The sequence below is a fragment of the Callospermophilus lateralis genome, chromosome 6 (genome assembly GCF_048772815.1).
Source record: "Callospermophilus lateralis isolate mCalLat2 chromosome 6, mCalLat2.hap1, whole genome shotgun sequence".
NCBI lineage: Eukaryota > Metazoa > Chordata > Mammalia > Rodentia > Sciuridae > Callospermophilus > Callospermophilus lateralis.
The window spans coordinates 121,195,947-121,215,899 of NC_135310.1; the positions used below are offsets into that span (position 1 = coordinate 121,195,947).

At 37.0% G+C, this 19,953-nt stretch overlaps 2 pseudogenes; one reads left to right on the forward strand and one right to left on the reverse strand.

Annotated features, from left to right (window-relative positions):
* Window positions 1-5,952: 5,952 nt before the first annotated feature.
* On the forward strand, window positions 5,953-6,714 carry LOC143401993 (eukaryotic translation initiation factor 4E pseudogene; annotated as a pseudogene).
* Window positions 6,715-9,697: 2,983 nt separating this feature from the next.
* LOC143401994 (HLA class II histocompatibility antigen, DQ alpha 2 chain-like) lies at window positions 9,698-15,997 on the reverse strand (annotated as a pseudogene).
* Window positions 15,998-19,953: the final 3,956 nt, after the last annotated feature.

Sequence of the window (19,953 nt, forward strand, 5' to 3'; positions counted from 1 at the left end):
ACCTTATTTTAAAAATCTTCAATATTCCTGTAATCTCAGCAGCTAAGGAGGCTGAGGCAGGAGGATGGCGAGTTCAAAGCCAGCCTCAGCAATTTAGCCAAGCCCTAAATAACTTAGTGAGACTCTGTCGCTAAATAAAATATAAAAAGTGCTGGGGATGTGGCTAGCAGTTAAGTGCCCCTGAGTTTAATCTGTGGCAGGAAGAAAAAATAAAATCTTCAATACTGTATTTTCAACAAAAATAGCATGCTTCATCATATAAGATCTTGAAGTCAATAATTTTGCTAAACTCTTATAAAAATAAATTTCATGAGTCATCTTTAGAATTGTTTGCATTTCCTGTATCACATTTATACTGTTAAAAAGATAGTTTTGTTTTCTTCCTTTTCTGCTATTTTAGTTTTGTCTCCCTTTCTAACTTTCTGTAACCTTGGGAGACACATTCAGGAAGCTTCCAAGAGGGTGTTGCTGTAGTTTCATTCAAAATTGGCCTATTTTGAAGTTCTTATTCTAAGGCTTTCTCTTGATTATGCCAAAGGCAAGAGAAAAATGATTGTTTTACTAATTTCTATTAACCAGAGAAAGCATGTTAAAAAGAGGGGGTTCTCTACGATTTTATTTTCATTATTTAATTTAAATTTTATGTGAACTCCAAAGATGGCTAATTCTTCAATGTTGTTGAACTCTTTCATTCACTGATACAGACAAAAACCCCTAAACCACATTCTTAAATTTAGTGTTCAACAAAGGAGTTCAAAGTCATAGGTACTGCAGAAGAGGGAGCTGAATTGCCATCAAGGATTTTTTCTTCTATTCAACTGATAGATATGGAATATTGATAAAAGAACAATGGCAGAGCAAAATTTTCTTTAGCTGATTTTAGGAAGATAATAGTTTATTACAAGGCTTAATATAACTCAGAGAATTACCAGGGGAATAGAAAGAGCTGAATAAGGCCACTGAAGAAGCCACTCCCTCTTCTCTAACCAGGGAACCACATTGGTTGGGACAGCCACATGGGGAAGCCCCTCCATTTAGTGAGCTGCTCTGATCAATTTGCACTGGTAAAGGGACTTGGTGTGTTTTGCCTCTTTACATCACTAAAGTGAGTTATCAGATATGAAGATCTCTTCTAATTCTAACACAGAAAAATAAGGTAACTTTTCAGCTGAAAGAACATCTAATCATGTTCAACTCTCACAGAATGCTTCTGATTAGTCAATCTAAATGACACCAAAGGTTACCCAGGAGGTGTCCTCTTCAACATTGCACCTTCTGAAGTCAGGACAGATGAACTAGAAGAGGTTGAGAGCTGTTTTATTCCAACCCACTATATATGGGAATAGGGCACTCTTAAATTTTTTTTCACTTCTATTAGAAGCATAAGTGATTTTCAGATCAAATCTTCTTCCATGGAAATTATGAGTGATGGTCTTATTACAGATTAGATCATGTGCAAATCAATGGCTTTTTGGCTCAACAGGCTTTTTCTACTTAATGCAACAGCAACCACTCCAACAAAACAAAATGATAAATTCAAGTTAATCTTTTCCTTAAAATTCACAGAACATTAATTTAAATAAATTTTTTACAAGAAATAATTGACTTGCCTGTCTCTTACGCTCTATTTTAATATATTTTTATGAATTGTGTTCTTTAATGAATGATGGCCTTCTTCCTTTTTCATCTCTCAAACCATAAGTTCTAGTTTCAGTGGAGAAAAGTCAGCATTACCACAATGTCCCTTTCAGTCAGCTGTGGCCAGGAGTTTTCAGAAAATAACAGAGTAATCCAAGTAACTTCCCTCACTATGCCTTTTTCTGTGGTTTTACTCATTCATGACATAGCATTCTTTATGTCTCCAAATTAACTTAGCTATACTTTCCCCCTATTTGTTGCCCTCACATGCAAAGTTGGTCCCTACTTTAGGGTTTTCACTTACTGTTCTTGCTGACAGGAGTGGTTTGCAATAGATTTTGAATAGTTGGCTTTTTCTTGTCATTCAAGTCTCAGTTTGAATAGTAGATTTGAGACTAGCCATACTTACTCATTCCCTAAATTGTGTTTTCTTTCCTTTAGGGAGCATTCATTACCATCTAACTTGGAATGTTACCTGGATCATATTATGTAATGAAACAAATAACATATGTATACATTAATCTCACTAAGACGTTAATCCAATTTTAGATGACACCAATCACTATAATATAGTAGCATAAAATAAAATAAAAAATAAGAAAATGAACATTAGAGATATGTTGGACATTATCTAATGGTCTAATATAATTAAAATTGCTCTAGAAAGAAGTGTTAAAGGATGCAGGAAAGGAAACATAATAACAGAGAACTTTCTAAAACCAATTAAAGACAAAACATAGGTTCATCAAACTCAACTTCAATCATAACATAGACGAAAAATATTCCTTTAAATAGCATGAATAACTTGCTGGAAACCAAATATAAAGGGAAAAGCTTTCAATTGATGAGAGGAAAAATGGCATTATTTTCAAAAAAAAAAAAAAAGAATAAGACTTAAAGTTGACTTTCAACAGAAAGAATGGAATACAGAAAATAATGGAAAGACAACTTTAAAATGCACCAAGAACCTCCTTGGCCCCCAAAGAAACCTAGAATCCTATAATCTTCTAAAACATCCTTTAGCAGTAATGCTCAGAATCTTTCTGTACTGGCTACGTTGGAACATGGCCCACTATAGTCTCTCTTTCCCAGTGATCATAATGAAAAATATTGAACAGAATTGGTAAAGAACCACCCTTGGACCTTGAAAAATAAACAGTAGCAGGAGGGAAGTGGAACCTGAAGAAATGGCAGTCAGGGAGGGGGTCCTGGTTCTTCTCTCTTTTCTCTCTTGGCTTTGGCTGGGGTAACTGTGGTCATAGAGCATACAGAGGAATCTCCAAAGGCACTCCCTGTTTCTAGGTGGAAAATTGGAAAGGGGAAAGTTATAGAGAGTATGTGGGAAATGCAGCTTTTTTATTTTTGCTTTATGTTCTTTTTTCTTTTTCTATTCTAGCTCTCTCCTGGGCATGGCCAAAACCATGAAACTGCACTAATGTGCAGTGGTGGAGGCATTAAAAACTCAGAGAGAAAAACCCATTTGATGGCCATAAAAACTGTGACTTATGGAGCTTGGGGTATTTGCACATTATTTTTCTCTATTTTCTTTTGCCATTTACCTCAAAAGCAACTCTGATTGGGTGGAATCATATAACAGTACTGGAAACTACTTTGAGAGAAGCTCACCTTTCTGGATGGAGAAACTGGTAAAGGGACCATAGGAACTGGAGTGTGTGGAGAAATGGCACAGAGGAGATAGTCATTCTATAAATTCATAACTCTTGGGGATCCCAGGCTCCCCAAGCTGCACCTGAGTGGCACAGTCTTCCACCAGCTCATCAAATGCGTTAGGAGCTGGGCTATGAAATAAACCACCATCCAAGTGCCAGACAAAACATTGAGTAGCATATGCTCAGGGAAGGCACAGAGCAGCATTGCAAAGGATTGAGAAACTACACTGACATCAGTACTACCATCCACAGAGATGAGACAGAGCTTGCCTTCTAGACCTGATGAGGTTAGTTGCCTGCTAAAGCAAAAATCTCAACATTTTCCAGAGGATTTAATATAACACAGAGCCCACATGTATATTCAAAATGTGTGGAATATAATCCAAATTTATTTGGAACACAAATAATCCTGAGGAAACATGATGACTTCTAGAAGTTTTTAGCAGGGAAACACACCATATTAAAAAAAATGGAGCTGGTTGTGGTGGCACATGTCTGTAATTCCAGAGTCTTGGGAAGCTGAGAAAGGAGAATCACAAGTTCAAAGGCAGTCTCAGCAAATTATTGAGACCCTAACTCTAAATAACAAATTAAAAACTGGGGATGTCGCTTACTGGTTAAATGTCCCTGGTTTCAATCCCCAGCACCCCCTACCCCCAGTAATCTGGAGTAAAAAGTGACCTAAGCAAAATAAGAATTCACTGACAGATTCAATAGCACCATGGAAATGACAGGTAAAAGTACAAGTAATTTTGAAGATGGGTGAATATCCAGTATACAATTTGAAAAACAAAATGAGTATTAAAGAAGTGGACAGAGATTCAGGGACCTGTGTGACAATATCAAAAGGTCTAATGTCCACGTCACTGGAGCCCCAAAGAAGAGAAGAAAGGGATTAGGTACATAAGATGTACTTGAAAAAGAAATAAATTCATATTCAAATACAGAAATTTACAAACTGAAGAGGCTCAGTGAATCCCAGAAAAGATAAAATAAAACAAGCACAGAACCATTCTAATCCAATTACTGAAGATTAAAGAAAAAAACATCTTTAAAAGAGCCAGAGAAATATGATAAACCAGATGTAAGAAAACAATGATAGCAAGGTGAGGTGACTGGGGTGATGAAACCTGTGGTTCCTGATCAGGGAAGCCAGCTGGGCAGGTTGGAATGCTGGCCCACGGTGAGGGAAAGCCCAAATGTACCGTAGAGCTGGGAGAAGATGAATACCAACAGCAGTTTTGGTGCTATTGGGGATTGGAATATCCTTTAATTACCTTCTTTATTAGGACTTTTATAATGACTATAATCATCCATAAGCATGAAGACTCAGTGATACAATAGGTTTAATGAGGGTTTTCATTGGATCTTGGCAGTAGAAGGGCTGGAATATGGTACCTCCACCATGACATTGTGGTCCATGTGATGTCAGCTGCAGTTGCTGTGGGAGGTTATGAGGAAATCCAGACTCCCTCCCTCAAGCACATCTTGTCCTGCTACTCAGAGCCATCTTCAGGAGCCCATCTGGCCTATGTTAACATGTAGCCTAGGAATTTAGGGGTTTCAGTGCCCTTGGAGGCAGTCCTCAACCAATATGGGTAGAAGAAAATAGGTAAAACTTTTGTCCTTCAGGTGACAGTTAGGGAGGTATTCTGCCTACTGTGCAGCAGTATCATCTCCATTGCCCATAGTAGTAATTTTAACAACACATCCCTTTTTGTGAGTGTGCATTTTCCCCCTCCTTTACCCTTTCCCTATCCTTTTCCATGATTCTTGTTCCCAATTAAACCACCTGTACCTAAGTCCTTGTCTTAGGGGACACCAGTTTCAGGTGAGTTAGTTATCTGTGTTATCCTCATTAAGGGCCAGGCTAAATGCCAAAGAGAAATATGCTGTACTTTATGTTTTACCAAGAATGTAGAATTATACTTAATTTTCCCCCTCAAACTACACTTATTTTTTTCTAATATAATTTCTTATATCAAGATCAGTAACAGGTTTCCAGTAGCATTTATTCCTTTGAAAATTTAGAAAGACAAGAAATCACTAGTTTTTGAATATGATGGAGTTGTTAAAAACTGTTGTCCTATATTGCTTATCTTAGAGCCATGTGTCCCTTTTTACATGATCTACAGAACCCTTAAACAAAGTCTAGAAGCAAAGGAATAACTTATCAACCCCTTTGGTATTTTCTTATCAATACATGCAAGATACCTGTTTTCAAATTTTACAACACAAGAAAAATTAATTTATTTAGATCCAAATCATTTGTTTGTTCTTTTTGTCAATACAAACATTGAAAGAAAATGATTCTGTTGAAGCTACCAAAAATTATAATTTAGCATTCATGCTTTTAAAAATGAATATCTGCCAGAATGAAATCTGAACCAAACAGATCTTCTGGGTCACAGGATACCAAACCCTTATTTATTATTTTAAAATTTTGCTTTCCCACTTTTTAATAACTTGCTATACCACTTCCCTCTTTCCTTGTTTCTTTGTAAGATTTTTGCTTTTCCATGAAATACTTACCTCTTCCCTCTTGTCTTGATTTGTGTCACATAAGACCTGCCACTTCCAGTTTCAGGTCTAAATTTGGCATTTGTAACTTAGCCTCAAACATCACTGGGGAGATTCATGTAGGATGGTGACTGTGGAACTGAAAACTACCCCTACTGCTAATCCCCTGCCTTCAGAAAAGGAGAAAACAGACTCTCATCAGGTGATTGTTAACCCAGAACACTATGTAAAGCATCCTCTACAGAATAGATGGGCATTCTGGGTTTTAAAAAATGATAAAAGTAAAACTTGGCAAGCAAACCTTCTACTGATCTCCATGTTTGATACAGTTGAAGACTTTGGGGCTCTATACAATCTTAGCTAGTTGTCTAGTAATTTAATGCCTGGCTGTGACTACTCAAATTTTAAGGATGGTATTGCACTTGTGTGGGAAGATGAGAAATACAAATGGAGTGGAAGATGGCTCATGACATTGAACAAACAGCAAAAATGAAGTGACCTCAACCGCTTTTGTCTAGAGACACTGCTGTGCCTTTTTGGAGAATGTTTTGATGACCACAGTGATGATGTATGTGGAGCTGTTGTTCATGTTAGAGCTAAAGGTGATTAGACAGCAACATGGACTTACTGAATATGAATACAGAGAGGCTGTTATACATATAGGGAGAGTATACAAGGAAAGATAGAGATTGGCTATTTGTCTCATGAAGGCACAGCTACTAAGAGAGGCTCTACCTCTAAAAACAGGTTTGTGTTTAAGAAGAGGCCTTCTGAGTTGTCTCCAAGAAGACTGCCTCAAGCAATAAAGATTTGGGGGGCTGAGCCAAAGCCTCTTCAAAAGCCTAGTGGACTGCATTTAAATTTGATTCCATCTAAATGTTGCTAAGATTTAAGGAAGTCTCATTTACCTTTGTCTTGTACTTTGATGTTCATTTTAAAAAAAATTTAAAATAGCGTTTCTACTATCCCAATCAAAGAATTACAATCCACACAATCCCCCAGATTCCATAAATGTGTTCCTGGCCCATTTTGTACTAGCTTAGTAGAAATGTTATTACAAACAAGCTTTACGCATTGACAAAATTCAAAAGAGCTTGCATTTTTATCCCTTAATAAGAAAAAAAAAGAGTTTTGTTCCATTGCATGCAGGGTATATTTTGCTCGCTTGAAAAAGTATGATGCATATAGTTTTCTAGCAATTTTCTCTGTTTTTTTGACATTATTATATTTACTGTACTCTTGTTGATGGCTACTCGATTTTAATTTATTTGTTTCTCTACTTGATAACACTAATGATTCTGATTCCAGTTTTCTATTTATTTTGCTTTGGATTTTTTGCCTCATGTAACATGGTTGAAGCATCCCAGGAATATGACACAAAAGTGGAATACATATTAACTTTGTGCATACTTTGATTTTTTTGTTTTTTTCTAACTATAAAAGTTTACTAAAAATTTATTCATTTCATTCAAATCAGTAGCTTATCTTTGTGTGAGTTCCTAAATATAATTGTGGATTATAAAAAGTAACATCATAATTACATTCATAACTAGAATTAGTATGCCTGATTTCATATCTTTATGCTGTATTTTAACTACTTTGTGCTACATAGGTAATTTTGCTGTGGTTAAAAATGACTCAAGTAAAGAAGCAGTCCCACACATTTTAAGACAGTGTACAAAACTACAAATAAAATGTATACAGTGAATTGTATTTTAGACAAAAAAAAAATCACTGGTACAATCTTTTTGAGGATTTTCTACCTCTTCTAAGAAGGAGAACCACCATTCAGAAGATATATGGTTCTGGTGTGGGGCCATGGGGAATTAGAAAATATAGAGATTCACACATGCATATTTTGTAGATAAAGCTGAGATCTAGTGGAGCATTGCTCTGATAGAGAAGCAGATCTAGAGAGTTACACCAGCAATCATTATTTATATATGTCTCTTTATAAGGATAAAGACTATGCAAGCATTATTCTTTATACTCAGGAAAGTTACAGAATTAGAAACATCTATGCAGCTTTTCCACAGTTGTAATCCACACTTGCAATGTGCAATGTTAGGAGCTTTGTGCAGTGCTCAAGAGGGTACATTGTTTAAAGTTACTGTTAGGCCAGCAGGCTTAGAAGTAAAAGAGCTGGTGAAACATTGTGGTTGTTTAGCATAAGAATTCCTCTATTCTCAGGAGATATGTGTCTGAGATCAAGGTTGAAGCTGATAAAAGTCTTGCACAGAGCTTCCTCAGGCAAGTTGTTACCATAGTAGCGAGGCATCCTGTACCCTTGCACAGAAATTTTCTCTGGCACCTGGTGTGCCACAGACATAATGTCATCAGAGACCCCGAAATCTCAGTCACTACTCTCCCATCATCTGTCACTGCTCTCCACAGTTATATATTACTTTTTTCCTGAATGCTGCCTATATGCATACACCTCGAGCACCTAGACTAGGTACTTTAGTAAAAATGGCATGAGTTAGCATTATCATCTACTCAACAACCTATTTTGAGGTTACTGAAGGGTATACATTTAAAATATTGGGTGATTAACATGTTCAGGAAATATATAATATTTTATATAATAAAAGTGCCTAAGTAATAATGTCAATAATCTCAATTTATGAGCTTGAGCATGGAGTGGATTTAAATGTTTTTATACTATTATAAATGTCCACAGGGGATGAGGCTCTAGCTGCATCCACTAGAGGTACCTTTATCCAGTACATTGCCTCTCTCTGTTTGTTTTCATTGATGTTACCCACAAAAGGAGCAATGTATGGGGCACTTTCTGGGACAGAAACAACATTTTCTTATTTTCTTGTTCTCACCTCTATCTTCTGTCTGGCCAATCCAGAGAGCTTCCATCTCATCTGAGGTGAAATATGGGAGCGGACATCTTGCATCATTCTGCCATCTTCAAAAATCCAATATTTGTGGAGAATATTTTGTCTTTATGTTCTTGAAAGTCAATTTTTGGCTTTAAAAATATTTTATTTCAAGTTTTTATTTCTTCCATAGCTTTTAGAATGCTATTTGAAAACTTAAAACTTAAGCATTGCTCTTTGTTTTTTCACAAAAATACTATATTTAGGGAATAAAGTATTCACCATACTCACTGGTTCCAAAAAGGTAAAGAAAGAGTGAGAGCAAAAAGGAAATGCAGAATGTAAAAAAAAATCTTTTATTATGATACAATATCATTTTGATATTTCAGCTGTGGTGTTATTAATATGGCCTGAAAAAGAAGTTAAGGACCTAAGAAATCTGATAAAATTTCAACATGAGCTCTTCCATTCTTGTGCACAATTTAAATCAATTCTAGGAAAAGACAGAGGAAAAGTATACTCTAAGCAAAGACACCACAGAAAGAGATTTATTTATTTAATTTTCACACAGATTTTGGATGAGAGTGATCCAAAAGCCAAGTAGGTAAATGGGTGGGACAGGTCTCTTTGTGAAAGGTAGGCAATCATGTAAGACTAAGTTGGATGATTTTATAAGAGTAAGTAATCTCTGTGGGAAAAATGTTTCATGAATTCTACTCAAGCAGGGCAGGGAGGAGGGCATGGAAGGAGCAATATGATAAACTAGAGCAGGAAGTGGATCTAAGTCATATAGCAAGGCCTACACAGAGAGCTAGAGTCAGCCAACCATTCCTCTTCTTTCTTGTAAATTGTGATTATCTGAAACAGCAGACAGCATGAGGTTGATGGGGCCTGTGCCCCTGTCCCAAGGTCAAGCCATTCTTCAATTAGCCCATAAGTTTTCCAGATACATTTAGGCATACAGGAGTCCAACCCTGCACTCCCAGCCTCCCTATCTCCAGTTCTAGATATGACACATCTGAGTCCTTACCTGTCTGTTTTCTAGGTTATCACACATGAGGTCCTATGGTGGCTGGAAATTCCATGGGAGAGTAGGACATGGATGATGAGGATGGTGCTATTACAACACCCATGAGGCCCAGAGTCAACCCCAGAGCACAGACCACAGTCTCTGTCAACTCTGACATAGGGGTTGGAAGCTCAGGTTCTGGGAAAAAAGAAACATAGTCACAGGACAGGGTGTGTCTGAGGGGAAATGGTGCATGTGTTTGGAAATGCACAAGACAACTAGACCTTGGGAAAGAGTGAAGTCAATTATTGGACAACTTTGCAATTGTGGGAAATAAAGTTGTGGCAATGGAGGTTAAAGGGTTAAGGCAAGACAATGTAGCTTGTGGATATAATTGGAAGGTAGACAAGTGATGATGGGATTTCAACATACCCCAGTGCTTGAGGAACGGCTCTTCTAGGCCCCAGTGTTCCACCTTGCAGTCATAGAAATCCTCAGTGGAGGGGACAAAAGTGAGGTAGCTGAACTTGAGGAAGGAGTGGTCACTCTTGGGATAGAAGATGGTCTCAGCAATACCTTCTGGAACTAAATGTCTGTTGCAAAACCAAGTGATATTGGTCACAGAAGGAAAGATGTTATCCACTAGACAGATGAGGGTGTTGGGAATGCCCAGACTCACAGGAGATTTGGGGAACACAGCCACTTCAGGGATTTCTACAATGAAAACAGCACACTTATTGGCATTTATGATAACTGCGCCTTGAGATTTTTAATCATTTTGGAGGTGCCTAGTATTCCCCAGATACTAATGAAAATTTTTCTTGTCATTTTAGAATAATTTTTATACCAGTTACTGCTTCTATGTTTTTTACTTTGAAATATAGAACACATTCCTCTTGTTGGGAACCTACAGGGTGTGTGTGTGTGTGTGTGTGTGTGTGTGTGTGTGTGTGAGAGAGAGAGAGAGAGAGAGAGACAGAGAGACAGAGAGACAGAGAGACAGAGAGAGACAGAGAGACAGAGAGAAACGAACCAGTTTAGAGCTTCTTAGGCCAAGAATTGGGAATATCCTTGTGTAGGAATTCAAGAAACATCTCATGGAACTTAGGAGAGGGATATTTAAAAATTAAAAGAATATGATGCGGACTAAGTATTTGACAATATGTGTTCTAGAAAGGGGGAGGAATTTATGATATAATAGAAAGAACACCTACCCCTGGGGAAGGAAGAAATCAGAGTTGGAATGTGAGGTAGGTGCACCAAAGAGAAGCAGAATGTGGACACTTACCATTGGTGGCAGGTGTAAAATTGGAATCTTTAATCGAAGTGTCCAGATTTTTTTTGACCACAACCACGTTTCTCAGGGCCTTGTGAATTTCAAATGTCACGAAATTGCTAAACTCAGGCTGCCTCCACAGTCTCCTTTTTTTCCAGGTCTATGTAGAACAGCTCATCTCCATCAAATTCATATGTAAACTGGCCATAGTCACCACATGTCTGGTAGATATTTGTGCCGTAAGTGCAGACATGGTCAGCTGGGGAATAACCATTCCAGAGCATGAAGCTAAAGAATGGGCAGGTGAGATATAGGGAGAGGAAAAAAACTTCATAAACAAGAAGGCTTAGGAAATACTGTGAATATTGCAGTGTATTACTCTAATTGGTTGCTTTAATAAAAGATCATAAACAACCTATATTATTCTGCTTCTGGACTCCCAAATCCAAGTCTTTCCCAATTGCATTTATTCTATCTCAAGAGTCTCAGAGGTTTTTGATTTGTTTTGGCACCAACAGAAAAGTCTAAAGTTCAAAATCCCATTTAAATATCACCTAAATCAAATATCCCTGATTCAAGATATTCTGAGGAAAATTATTTTGCAGTTATGAAGCTGTGAAATCAAACATGTTGTGTCTTCCAAAGTACAATGGTGAGGCAGATATCAGATAGACATGCCTGTTCCAAAATGGCGAAGTAGGAAAAAAGAAAGGAATGGGAGGTCTTGATCAAGTCCAAAACCTTGCAAATAGAAAATAATTTTCTTTGGTTTGATGTTTTGAGCTCAAGGGTCTTGCCTGGGGTAGTATTTGGCCTTACAAGTCTCCAGAAGGTACTGACCCCATGGCTTTGGGAGGCTCCACCTTCATGCCATTTCTTTTTGGTGGCCCTACCTAGGTATTGGCTGTGTGCCTGGGTCTTACTGCCCTGGATCTGCTGGGCATTGCCCTACTAGGGGCTTTCTGCAGTGACTTCAGTGTTTCCAGGGCACTTGCCCTCTAGGCCTTTGGTGGATCATAGCAACTCCAGTGACCTCTGAAATGCATTTGAGGTCATTCTTCCATTGCCTTGGATAACAGTTCCTGGCTTCTCTTTAGATGGCTGACTAACCTTGCCATTGTCTTCAGACTAGCGCCTGGCTTTGGTTGAGATGACTAATCCATACTAATCTCCTTATCAAGTGGTCCCTTGGCCGTAGCCTGCTCTTTCCCAAACAGGCTGTCTCATTTTTTTTTCTTAAAAACTACACTTTAATAAGAAATAAATTCAATAAACAATGATAATACTGAGAACCAAGGCATTCATATTTCAAAATCATACTACTTTTCAGTTGATCCAATATGTTGTCAACTAAATATTCAAAAGTTTGTTCACAGCCAACATTACTTACTAATATCACACATCTATTATTTTATACATTTACTTTCTTCCCCATAAAAGCCTGTTGATAAACATCTAAAATGTCCAGGTTTAACATAGTTGAGATGAAGCTGGATCAAATACTGGTATCATTTTAAACTATCAACTCAAGTGTTTAAGTGTCACAGATTTATTCAACCAGCCAAACAAATGAAAATCATAATGGCAGAGCACACATGGTAAATAAATCAAAACAATGGCATGTGTAACAGAAAGACAGAGCAGTGGCACATTAAACCAAAGCTAGCTAAATACAAAACAACTGTCTATTGTATAGAACATAAACTGAAAATGGTTCCAAGTGAAACAACATGATGGAGAGGTCACTGTGAAGCTGCCACCTGAGCTTCTGCTGACTCTGACTGACCAAAGAAGATTCATTCATGATGCATCATCACTCAATTCGTTCAGAGAGAGTGTGATAGTAACTGCTAGAAGTTATTCATAGTAACTGCTTGTGTCACTGAGTAGTTAGGGGCCATCTATCTCCCTCTTTAAGGAGACCTTCTTGCCATTTGCTTGGTGGTGGCACATTGAAAGATCATCAGTGCTGTGGGATGAATTGGGCCTTATTGCTTTACTTCTTCTATTCTGTGCAGTTTCTAGAACCACTTTCACCTTGTAAGGGTATTTACAGGGTGTGTAGATGGAACCCAGCCTCAGGCACAGGAGGGACTATTGCAGCAGTCCGGTGAGGAGTTCACTTTAGCATGATAGAGGTCTGTATTTGTCCCATCACAGGCATTATAATAGGGCCAGCTGAATAGAAGTACTCAGAGCAGCTGGTGGGAGGACAGGCACAGTCCCTGTTATAATGCTTGGAGGAGACTGGGCTGTTGCCACAAGAGAAAAGGCAAAGGCTGGTGATTTAATGTTGGCATCTCTGCAGGTGTCATTCAGAATCAGGAGCTCATTAGATGCATCTTCTTCAGGCTATCTTCTCCTTCAAGGCCATCTCATTTTTAACAATATGTATAGGCTGAGGATTATCCAAATTTTAAAGTTCTGCTTATTTTTTTTAATTAACAACTTCATTTTAAGTCATTTATCATATAGTACAAATAGCCAAGAATATCCAACACTATGCTGAGAAATTTTCTTACCCAAATATACAATTTAATTTCTTACAACATCTACCTTCTAGGAAACACTAGGATACAAACACAATTTAACCACATTCTTTGCCATAATCACCTTTACCACAGTTCCTAATAACATGCTCTTCATTTCCAACTGAGACCTCATCATCAGAATGACCTTTACTTCTGAAAATCTACAAGAAATTTTTTCAGGATTACTTTGATTCTTAGGTGTTACTTAGCTATTCACTAAGAAGATTGAGGCTCTCTTTTTATAGCTCTCTTCTTTTTCTTTTGGGCCTCTGCAATAATCATTCTTCACATTCTGTCCATGATTGTGTGGACCTTTTATAGCACAGAGCAGAAAATCTTTGCAGCCTGTATCCATTTTGCAGTTCCAAAGCTGTTTCCATACTGGTTACACAAGTACCGTATCCTTCTCCAGGTATCTATTTTCTATCTTAGTCCATTTGGGGTTGTTTTAACAGCATTCTATAAACTGGTTAAATTATAAACAGCAGAAATTTCTTTCTGTTAGTTATGGGGCTTAGAAAAACCGAGATCAGGACACCAGCAGATGTGACTTTTGCAGAGCCTATTCTCTACAAGGCTATCTTTTCATTATAACTTCAATAGCAGAAGGGACAAGTGAGGCTGGGTGCAATAGCATACACCTGTAATCCCAGTGACTCAGGAAGCTGAGGCAGGAGGATCACAGTTCAAAAGCAGCCTCAGCAATTTAGCAAGGCCTAAGTAATTTAGTGAGATCCTGTCTAAAAGCAAAAAAGTAAAGAAAGAATTGGGGATGTACTCAGTGGTAAAATACCCCTAAGTTTAATTCCTACTACAAAAAGACAGAAAGAAAGACAGAAAGAAAGAAAGAAAGGAAGAAAGAAAGAAAGAAAGAAAAAGAAAAATCCAGTGAGAATTTTTAGAAATATCTTATAGGGGCACTTGTCTCAGGCTAATAATCTATTAAAGTCCCAATCTCCTAAACCATCACCTCAGAGGGTAGGATTCGAACATATGAACTTGGGTAAAGGACTAATAGCATGGGGTTTCCTATTTTGCATAGTCTGATGTCAAAGTCCCCATTTATGTCTTTTCCCTCTTTAAGTTATTGAGAGATAAGGTTTAAAAAATTGACTAAGTTTTAAATTTTAATTAACTAAAAATTAAATTTGTTTTTATGCAAATTGTGTTTTCCATGATATTGTATACTTCATAAGAAATAGGGATGTTATGTCTTATTCACTTATGTACCTTGAGTACTTAGTATACTTCATGGCACACAGTAGGAATTCAGTAACTTTTATTAGATAAATAAATAAAGGATGATTAGGAAATATTTTAAAGATTTCATTGTATTCCATTTTTTTTTTATAATTTTCTTTGCTTGGATTTTTTTTAGGGGTTTAAACTTTAATGATTATTTCAGTGTCCATGATGTAGCAGTGTAAAGGTCTAGAGAGGAGGCTGATATGTACTGGGGTGAGTCATAGATTAAGAAGGAATTGTGGAAATGGAACAGGAAATCAGAGAAAGTTAAAGATTGATGTAATTTAATCTGTTTTTCCCTCCTTCTAGTGCTTTGATGGTTAGATGTGACAGGACTTGGAGTTTGGGCTGACCAGCTGAGACTAACTTATTTCTAAGTCCCTAGGTTTTCCATCACACATTATTCCAGTTTTCTGAGACAAAAAACCAAGATGTTACACTTATAATAATGCCAAACCTTGGCACGTATAGAGCTCTTTATTAATTACATTATACATTTGATTATTTATTTTATTTGTGTGTTTCTCCAAATATTGTATTAATTAATTATATACATGGAAAATCTGAAGATCAACATATGGAACTGACTTGCTCAATGTTATTCTGCTAATAATTTTAATTTTTCCCAATCTAATGATCTTCAGTCAAATTTATTCTCCTTGCCTCTAAAGCCCAAACTTGGAAAATTTAAATTATGTTGGAAACAAACCAAAAAGTGACATACTATTTTCTATATGGCAAAAACATTTATGGACTTAGTTATCCTAAGAAAATGGATAAAATAAGAATAAATCTGCAATGGCTTTGAGAAAGAGTTTAAAGTGGGCGAGGAGTAGTAGGTTCATAATCTGCTGTGAAAGGAAAACAATATACTTGGAGAAAGATCTCTAATTTCAGGAGTTATCATAACTTAATGCTGTAATCATAAATTAATGCTGTAATAATGCCTGAGTATGTCATTTGGTTCTGACTTTAGAAAGACAATAATGCTCTTCGTGAATACTCAGTGAGAGGTGGACATTGTAGAATTCAGTCTAGTGTACTAAGATTAGGTTTTAGGGGTTTTGGTTTCTTGGAGGGAAAATAAGTGTAACAATTCAGATTCAGGGGAACTGTGGTTTCATATACTACTATGGGGCAAAAAATTCAGTCAGGTTTTTTCAGTTTTCTCTCACAGTCCTAAATCCCCAACCATGTACTCACCCACTCTGTCTTCACCTCCACAGGGGCTCACAATGGCCAGCAGGGTGAGGGCCCCCCAGGATCAGAGCTTTCTTCATGGCCACCTTCCTCCAATGGAAACCTCAGAAGTCACTTTTCTGAATAGAGGAAGGGATGAGAACTGTGCAAAGAAAGTGACCTAAAGAGAACTCCTGGAAGAAAGCATTAGGAGGAGCCCAGAGCTACCCTTGCTGTCTGGGGTTTCAGCCCATTAGAGAAACCCCTGGAGCTGACACCTCAGTTGCCAGTTGAAGTAGTTTTACAAAGAGACCTGGAAGGAGCCTGTGAACTTCCCCTGTTTTGAATGCTGTAGGAGCACAGATTCACAATGGAGCAGAGGGAACTTTCATTCTGTAGATGGAGGAGAGGAACAGGGACCTCCATGGACCCTGGCAGAATGTGCAGATCCAGGGAGGAGCCTGGAGGTGGATGTGCTGGGAAGCCTCATGGATGGTCACTGTACGGTGTCCCTTGAGTTCATATTAATTATTACTGTTCCAGGAAATCTTCGTTGTGTCATATCCCACTCCACCCACTCCACATCCCTCATCCTAGTGTTTTTGGTGACTGGCACATTAGAGAAACCAAATAAGCAAAATTTTGTTTTTAATATGTTTTTCTATATTTTGGGTAAGCTTTGTTCTCAAAAAGATCTCAATTAGTAGGAATCAAGTAACATTTTATGTTGTCCTACTTCTGTTCTTCCAATTAAGCAAGTTCTTCATTCATAATCTCAAAAGCCCCAGAATTTTAAACATCTATATTTTCAAATAATTAAAAAATGTGTAGTATCAAGTAGAACCACCCACACTGACATGTCCTTTTCTACATCTTCCTGATTTTTTTCTACGTAATGTACTCCTTATGGTCTGTCTGTGTATGGTGTTACATATTTTAAGTTGAAGTTTGTGGATATGTTCATCAATGATAACTGCCTCCATTAATTATGCCTCCCAGAAACTATGAACCCCTGTGGAGTTTCACATCTATCTAAAGTTAGCATTAAAACTTTTGGCATAGATTTTTGAAGCTACTGAAAGTCTTATGCTTCACTATTTCCACATATGCATCTGTAATTATGTTTCTGGATCCATTCAGAACCTATTCCATTTACTTTGTAGCTTCTAACTTTCTGAATAACACACCATAATTGTTGCTATTATCATTCTAACTTACATTCTGTCTTTAAAATCTCTTGAGTTTCTAGCAGCAGACCAAACACTTTTTGCAATTTGATCTATTATTTTTTTGATAAAAAATTTCGTTTAGTAGTCTGAGATTTTTAATGCATGAGATCTGAACACCATCAAACAGTGTCTAGTTTCAGAGCTCAGATAGGATGAAGGAAAATCCAGTCAAATTCCTGCTATCAGATAATAGATGGCAGATTTGTATGTGCATGCATGCATTTGTGTGTGTATTGTGCATGCAACTTTGAGGAAGATTTGGGGGAGATCAGTTACTTTTTCTGTTTTCCTGTCTCCTTTATCCTTTATACTTTTTTCCCCTTTTTGGTACTGAGTTGAACCCAGGAAAATTCTACCACTGAGCTACACCTCCAGCACTTTTTAATTTTAATTTTGACACAGGGTGTCACTTACTTGCCAAGGCTGGCTTCAAACTTGTTATCCTCCTGAGTCTCCCACGTCTCTGGGATTATAGGTGTGCACCACTGTGCTCAGGTATCCATTAAACTTTTAACCACTTCTTGGTTGTTTTGAGCTTAACATGGTAACTTTACAGTTAGCAAAACAAAGTTCTTAGCATAATTATCTGAGTAAAAAGAAAGAATAACATTTTGATAATGACTAACACAAGTTTTCCTTTTATTTGATGAGGAAAGAAAATGTTTTTCTTGCTAATTTAGTGGGAGGAGATGGAAGCTTAAATCATGTAAATTTTTCTAACAATTTCCTAGTAGTCTCAAACATTAGAAGTATACTGAAGGCAAATATTTTTTGATATAAAATGTTATACTCAAACTGAATGGTATACCATACTCGTCCTTCTTTTCTTTAATGCAGGTTTTCTGAGTGATTTCCTGAACAGCATTCAAGTTAGTATTAGTCAACATGGATAATACAATAAAAATCTGTATTTTTTCAAGGGCTGTAAAATCAAAGTTTTGCTATTAGTTCCATAACCTCTTTGTAGTCACAGCATCCACCTGAGGTTGAAGTTCATCATGGTAGCAGAGATGATCAAGACTTAAGATAGTGCATGGACTTCATATTAAAAAGACAGGAATTTGGGGCAGGAGTTGTGGCTCAGTGGTAGAACACTTGCCTGACCCACGTAAGGCACTGGGTTTGATCCTCAGCATCACATAAAAATAAATAAACAAAATAAAGATATTGAGTCCATCTACAACTAAAGAAGTGTATTAAAAAAGGCAGGAATCTAAGTTCTCTCTAATTTATCAGCTACGTGGCTTTGGACAATTGATGTACATAATCTTAGCCCAGTGTTCTTATCTATAAAACAGAAATGGTAAGTCTTACCATATAATTAGCAGACCAAACACTTTTTGCTATTTGATCTGTTATTATTTGATAAAAATTTTGTTTAGTAGCCTGGCATAAAAACAGTAAAGAAAATGATAATGAAGTAAATGTAACCTAAATCATATGTAAAAATATGCATTCAGTTAGTTGGCATAAGCTATTCATAAATCTCCTTTCATCATTTTGCTGTGTGTAGGATCTGTAATGATAGACGTACTTTCATTTTCTTTTTTTTAAAGAGAGAGAGAGAGAGAGAGAGAGAGAGAGAGATTTTTTTAATATTTATTTTTTAGTTTTCAGCAGACACAACATCTTTGTTTGTATGTGGTGCTGAGGATTGAACACGGGCATGCCAGGTGAGCGTGCTACCGCTTGAGCCACAGCCCCAGCCCAACCTACTTTCATTTTCTTACTGGTGATTTCTCTTTCTTTCTTCTCTCCTGGAAGTTTATACATTTTTCTTAATAATTATACAGTATCATCTTTAGTGTTTGATAATGCTGTTTGCCAGTTTTCTTTTGCATTGGTATCTGCTTTTAATTTTTTTTCTATCTTATGCTTTCTTTAGGTCTGTGACTTTTTTCTGCCTTCTCAAGGTTGAAACTCATATCACTAATTAAACTTTTCTTCAGTTGCAGTGCATATATTTAAAGGGATTAATTTCCCTTCGAGGTCTACTTTAACTGAATCTCATATATTTCGATATAGTGTTGGTCCAACTGATGTGTTCACATTGCTAACAATAATCCAACTCTCCATTTCTGATTTATGTTCTAAGGCAGAAAAGAAATTAATATGTAACCCACTGTTACAGTATAACCAAAAGGCAGAAAATACTATGAATTTTGAATTAATGCATCAATAGGGAAATAAATACCCAAATCTATCAAAGCCACATTGGATACTGGTTTAATGACTCATCTAATGGAGACTGACTGGAGAAGAAGGTATTGCATGGGGGGCTTCAGAGGAATAGACAGAAAATCAATCTTGTAAAAATAACCTTCTAATCAGAGTGAAGACATTTTGAAAACTAGCCTGGGATCTAGAATACAGGACGCTGTATTCCACGGTTGCTGTGGAATCTAATGAAAGGGGCTTGAATGTGGAGAGAATCAGAGGTGATAGACTTGGGAAGGTGTTGATCTTGGGAGTAGAGTGGGGCTTCAATGGTTTGGGCTCCTGTAAGAGACATAGCAGTAAAAAGAAAAAGGAAGTAAGTGGAGGGATTGAAGTATTTTTAGAAACAAAAAGGAATCACAAAATCAGACCAATTAACTTCTGATACATTATTGAAACTGCACTGCCCTGTACTAGCACTAGAGGGTGATCTTGAACTAAGAAACTCAGCAAACCACAAAAATTCTTCCCTTAATATTCAAACCACTGTGCAAAGCACAGGAAAATAGACTTCACAGAATAAATCAAAAACTGCAGATGTGATCTATTAAAGACTCTGCTATCTAGCATATAGTGTCTCCAATACAAGAATAAAGAGAGGAACAAGAACG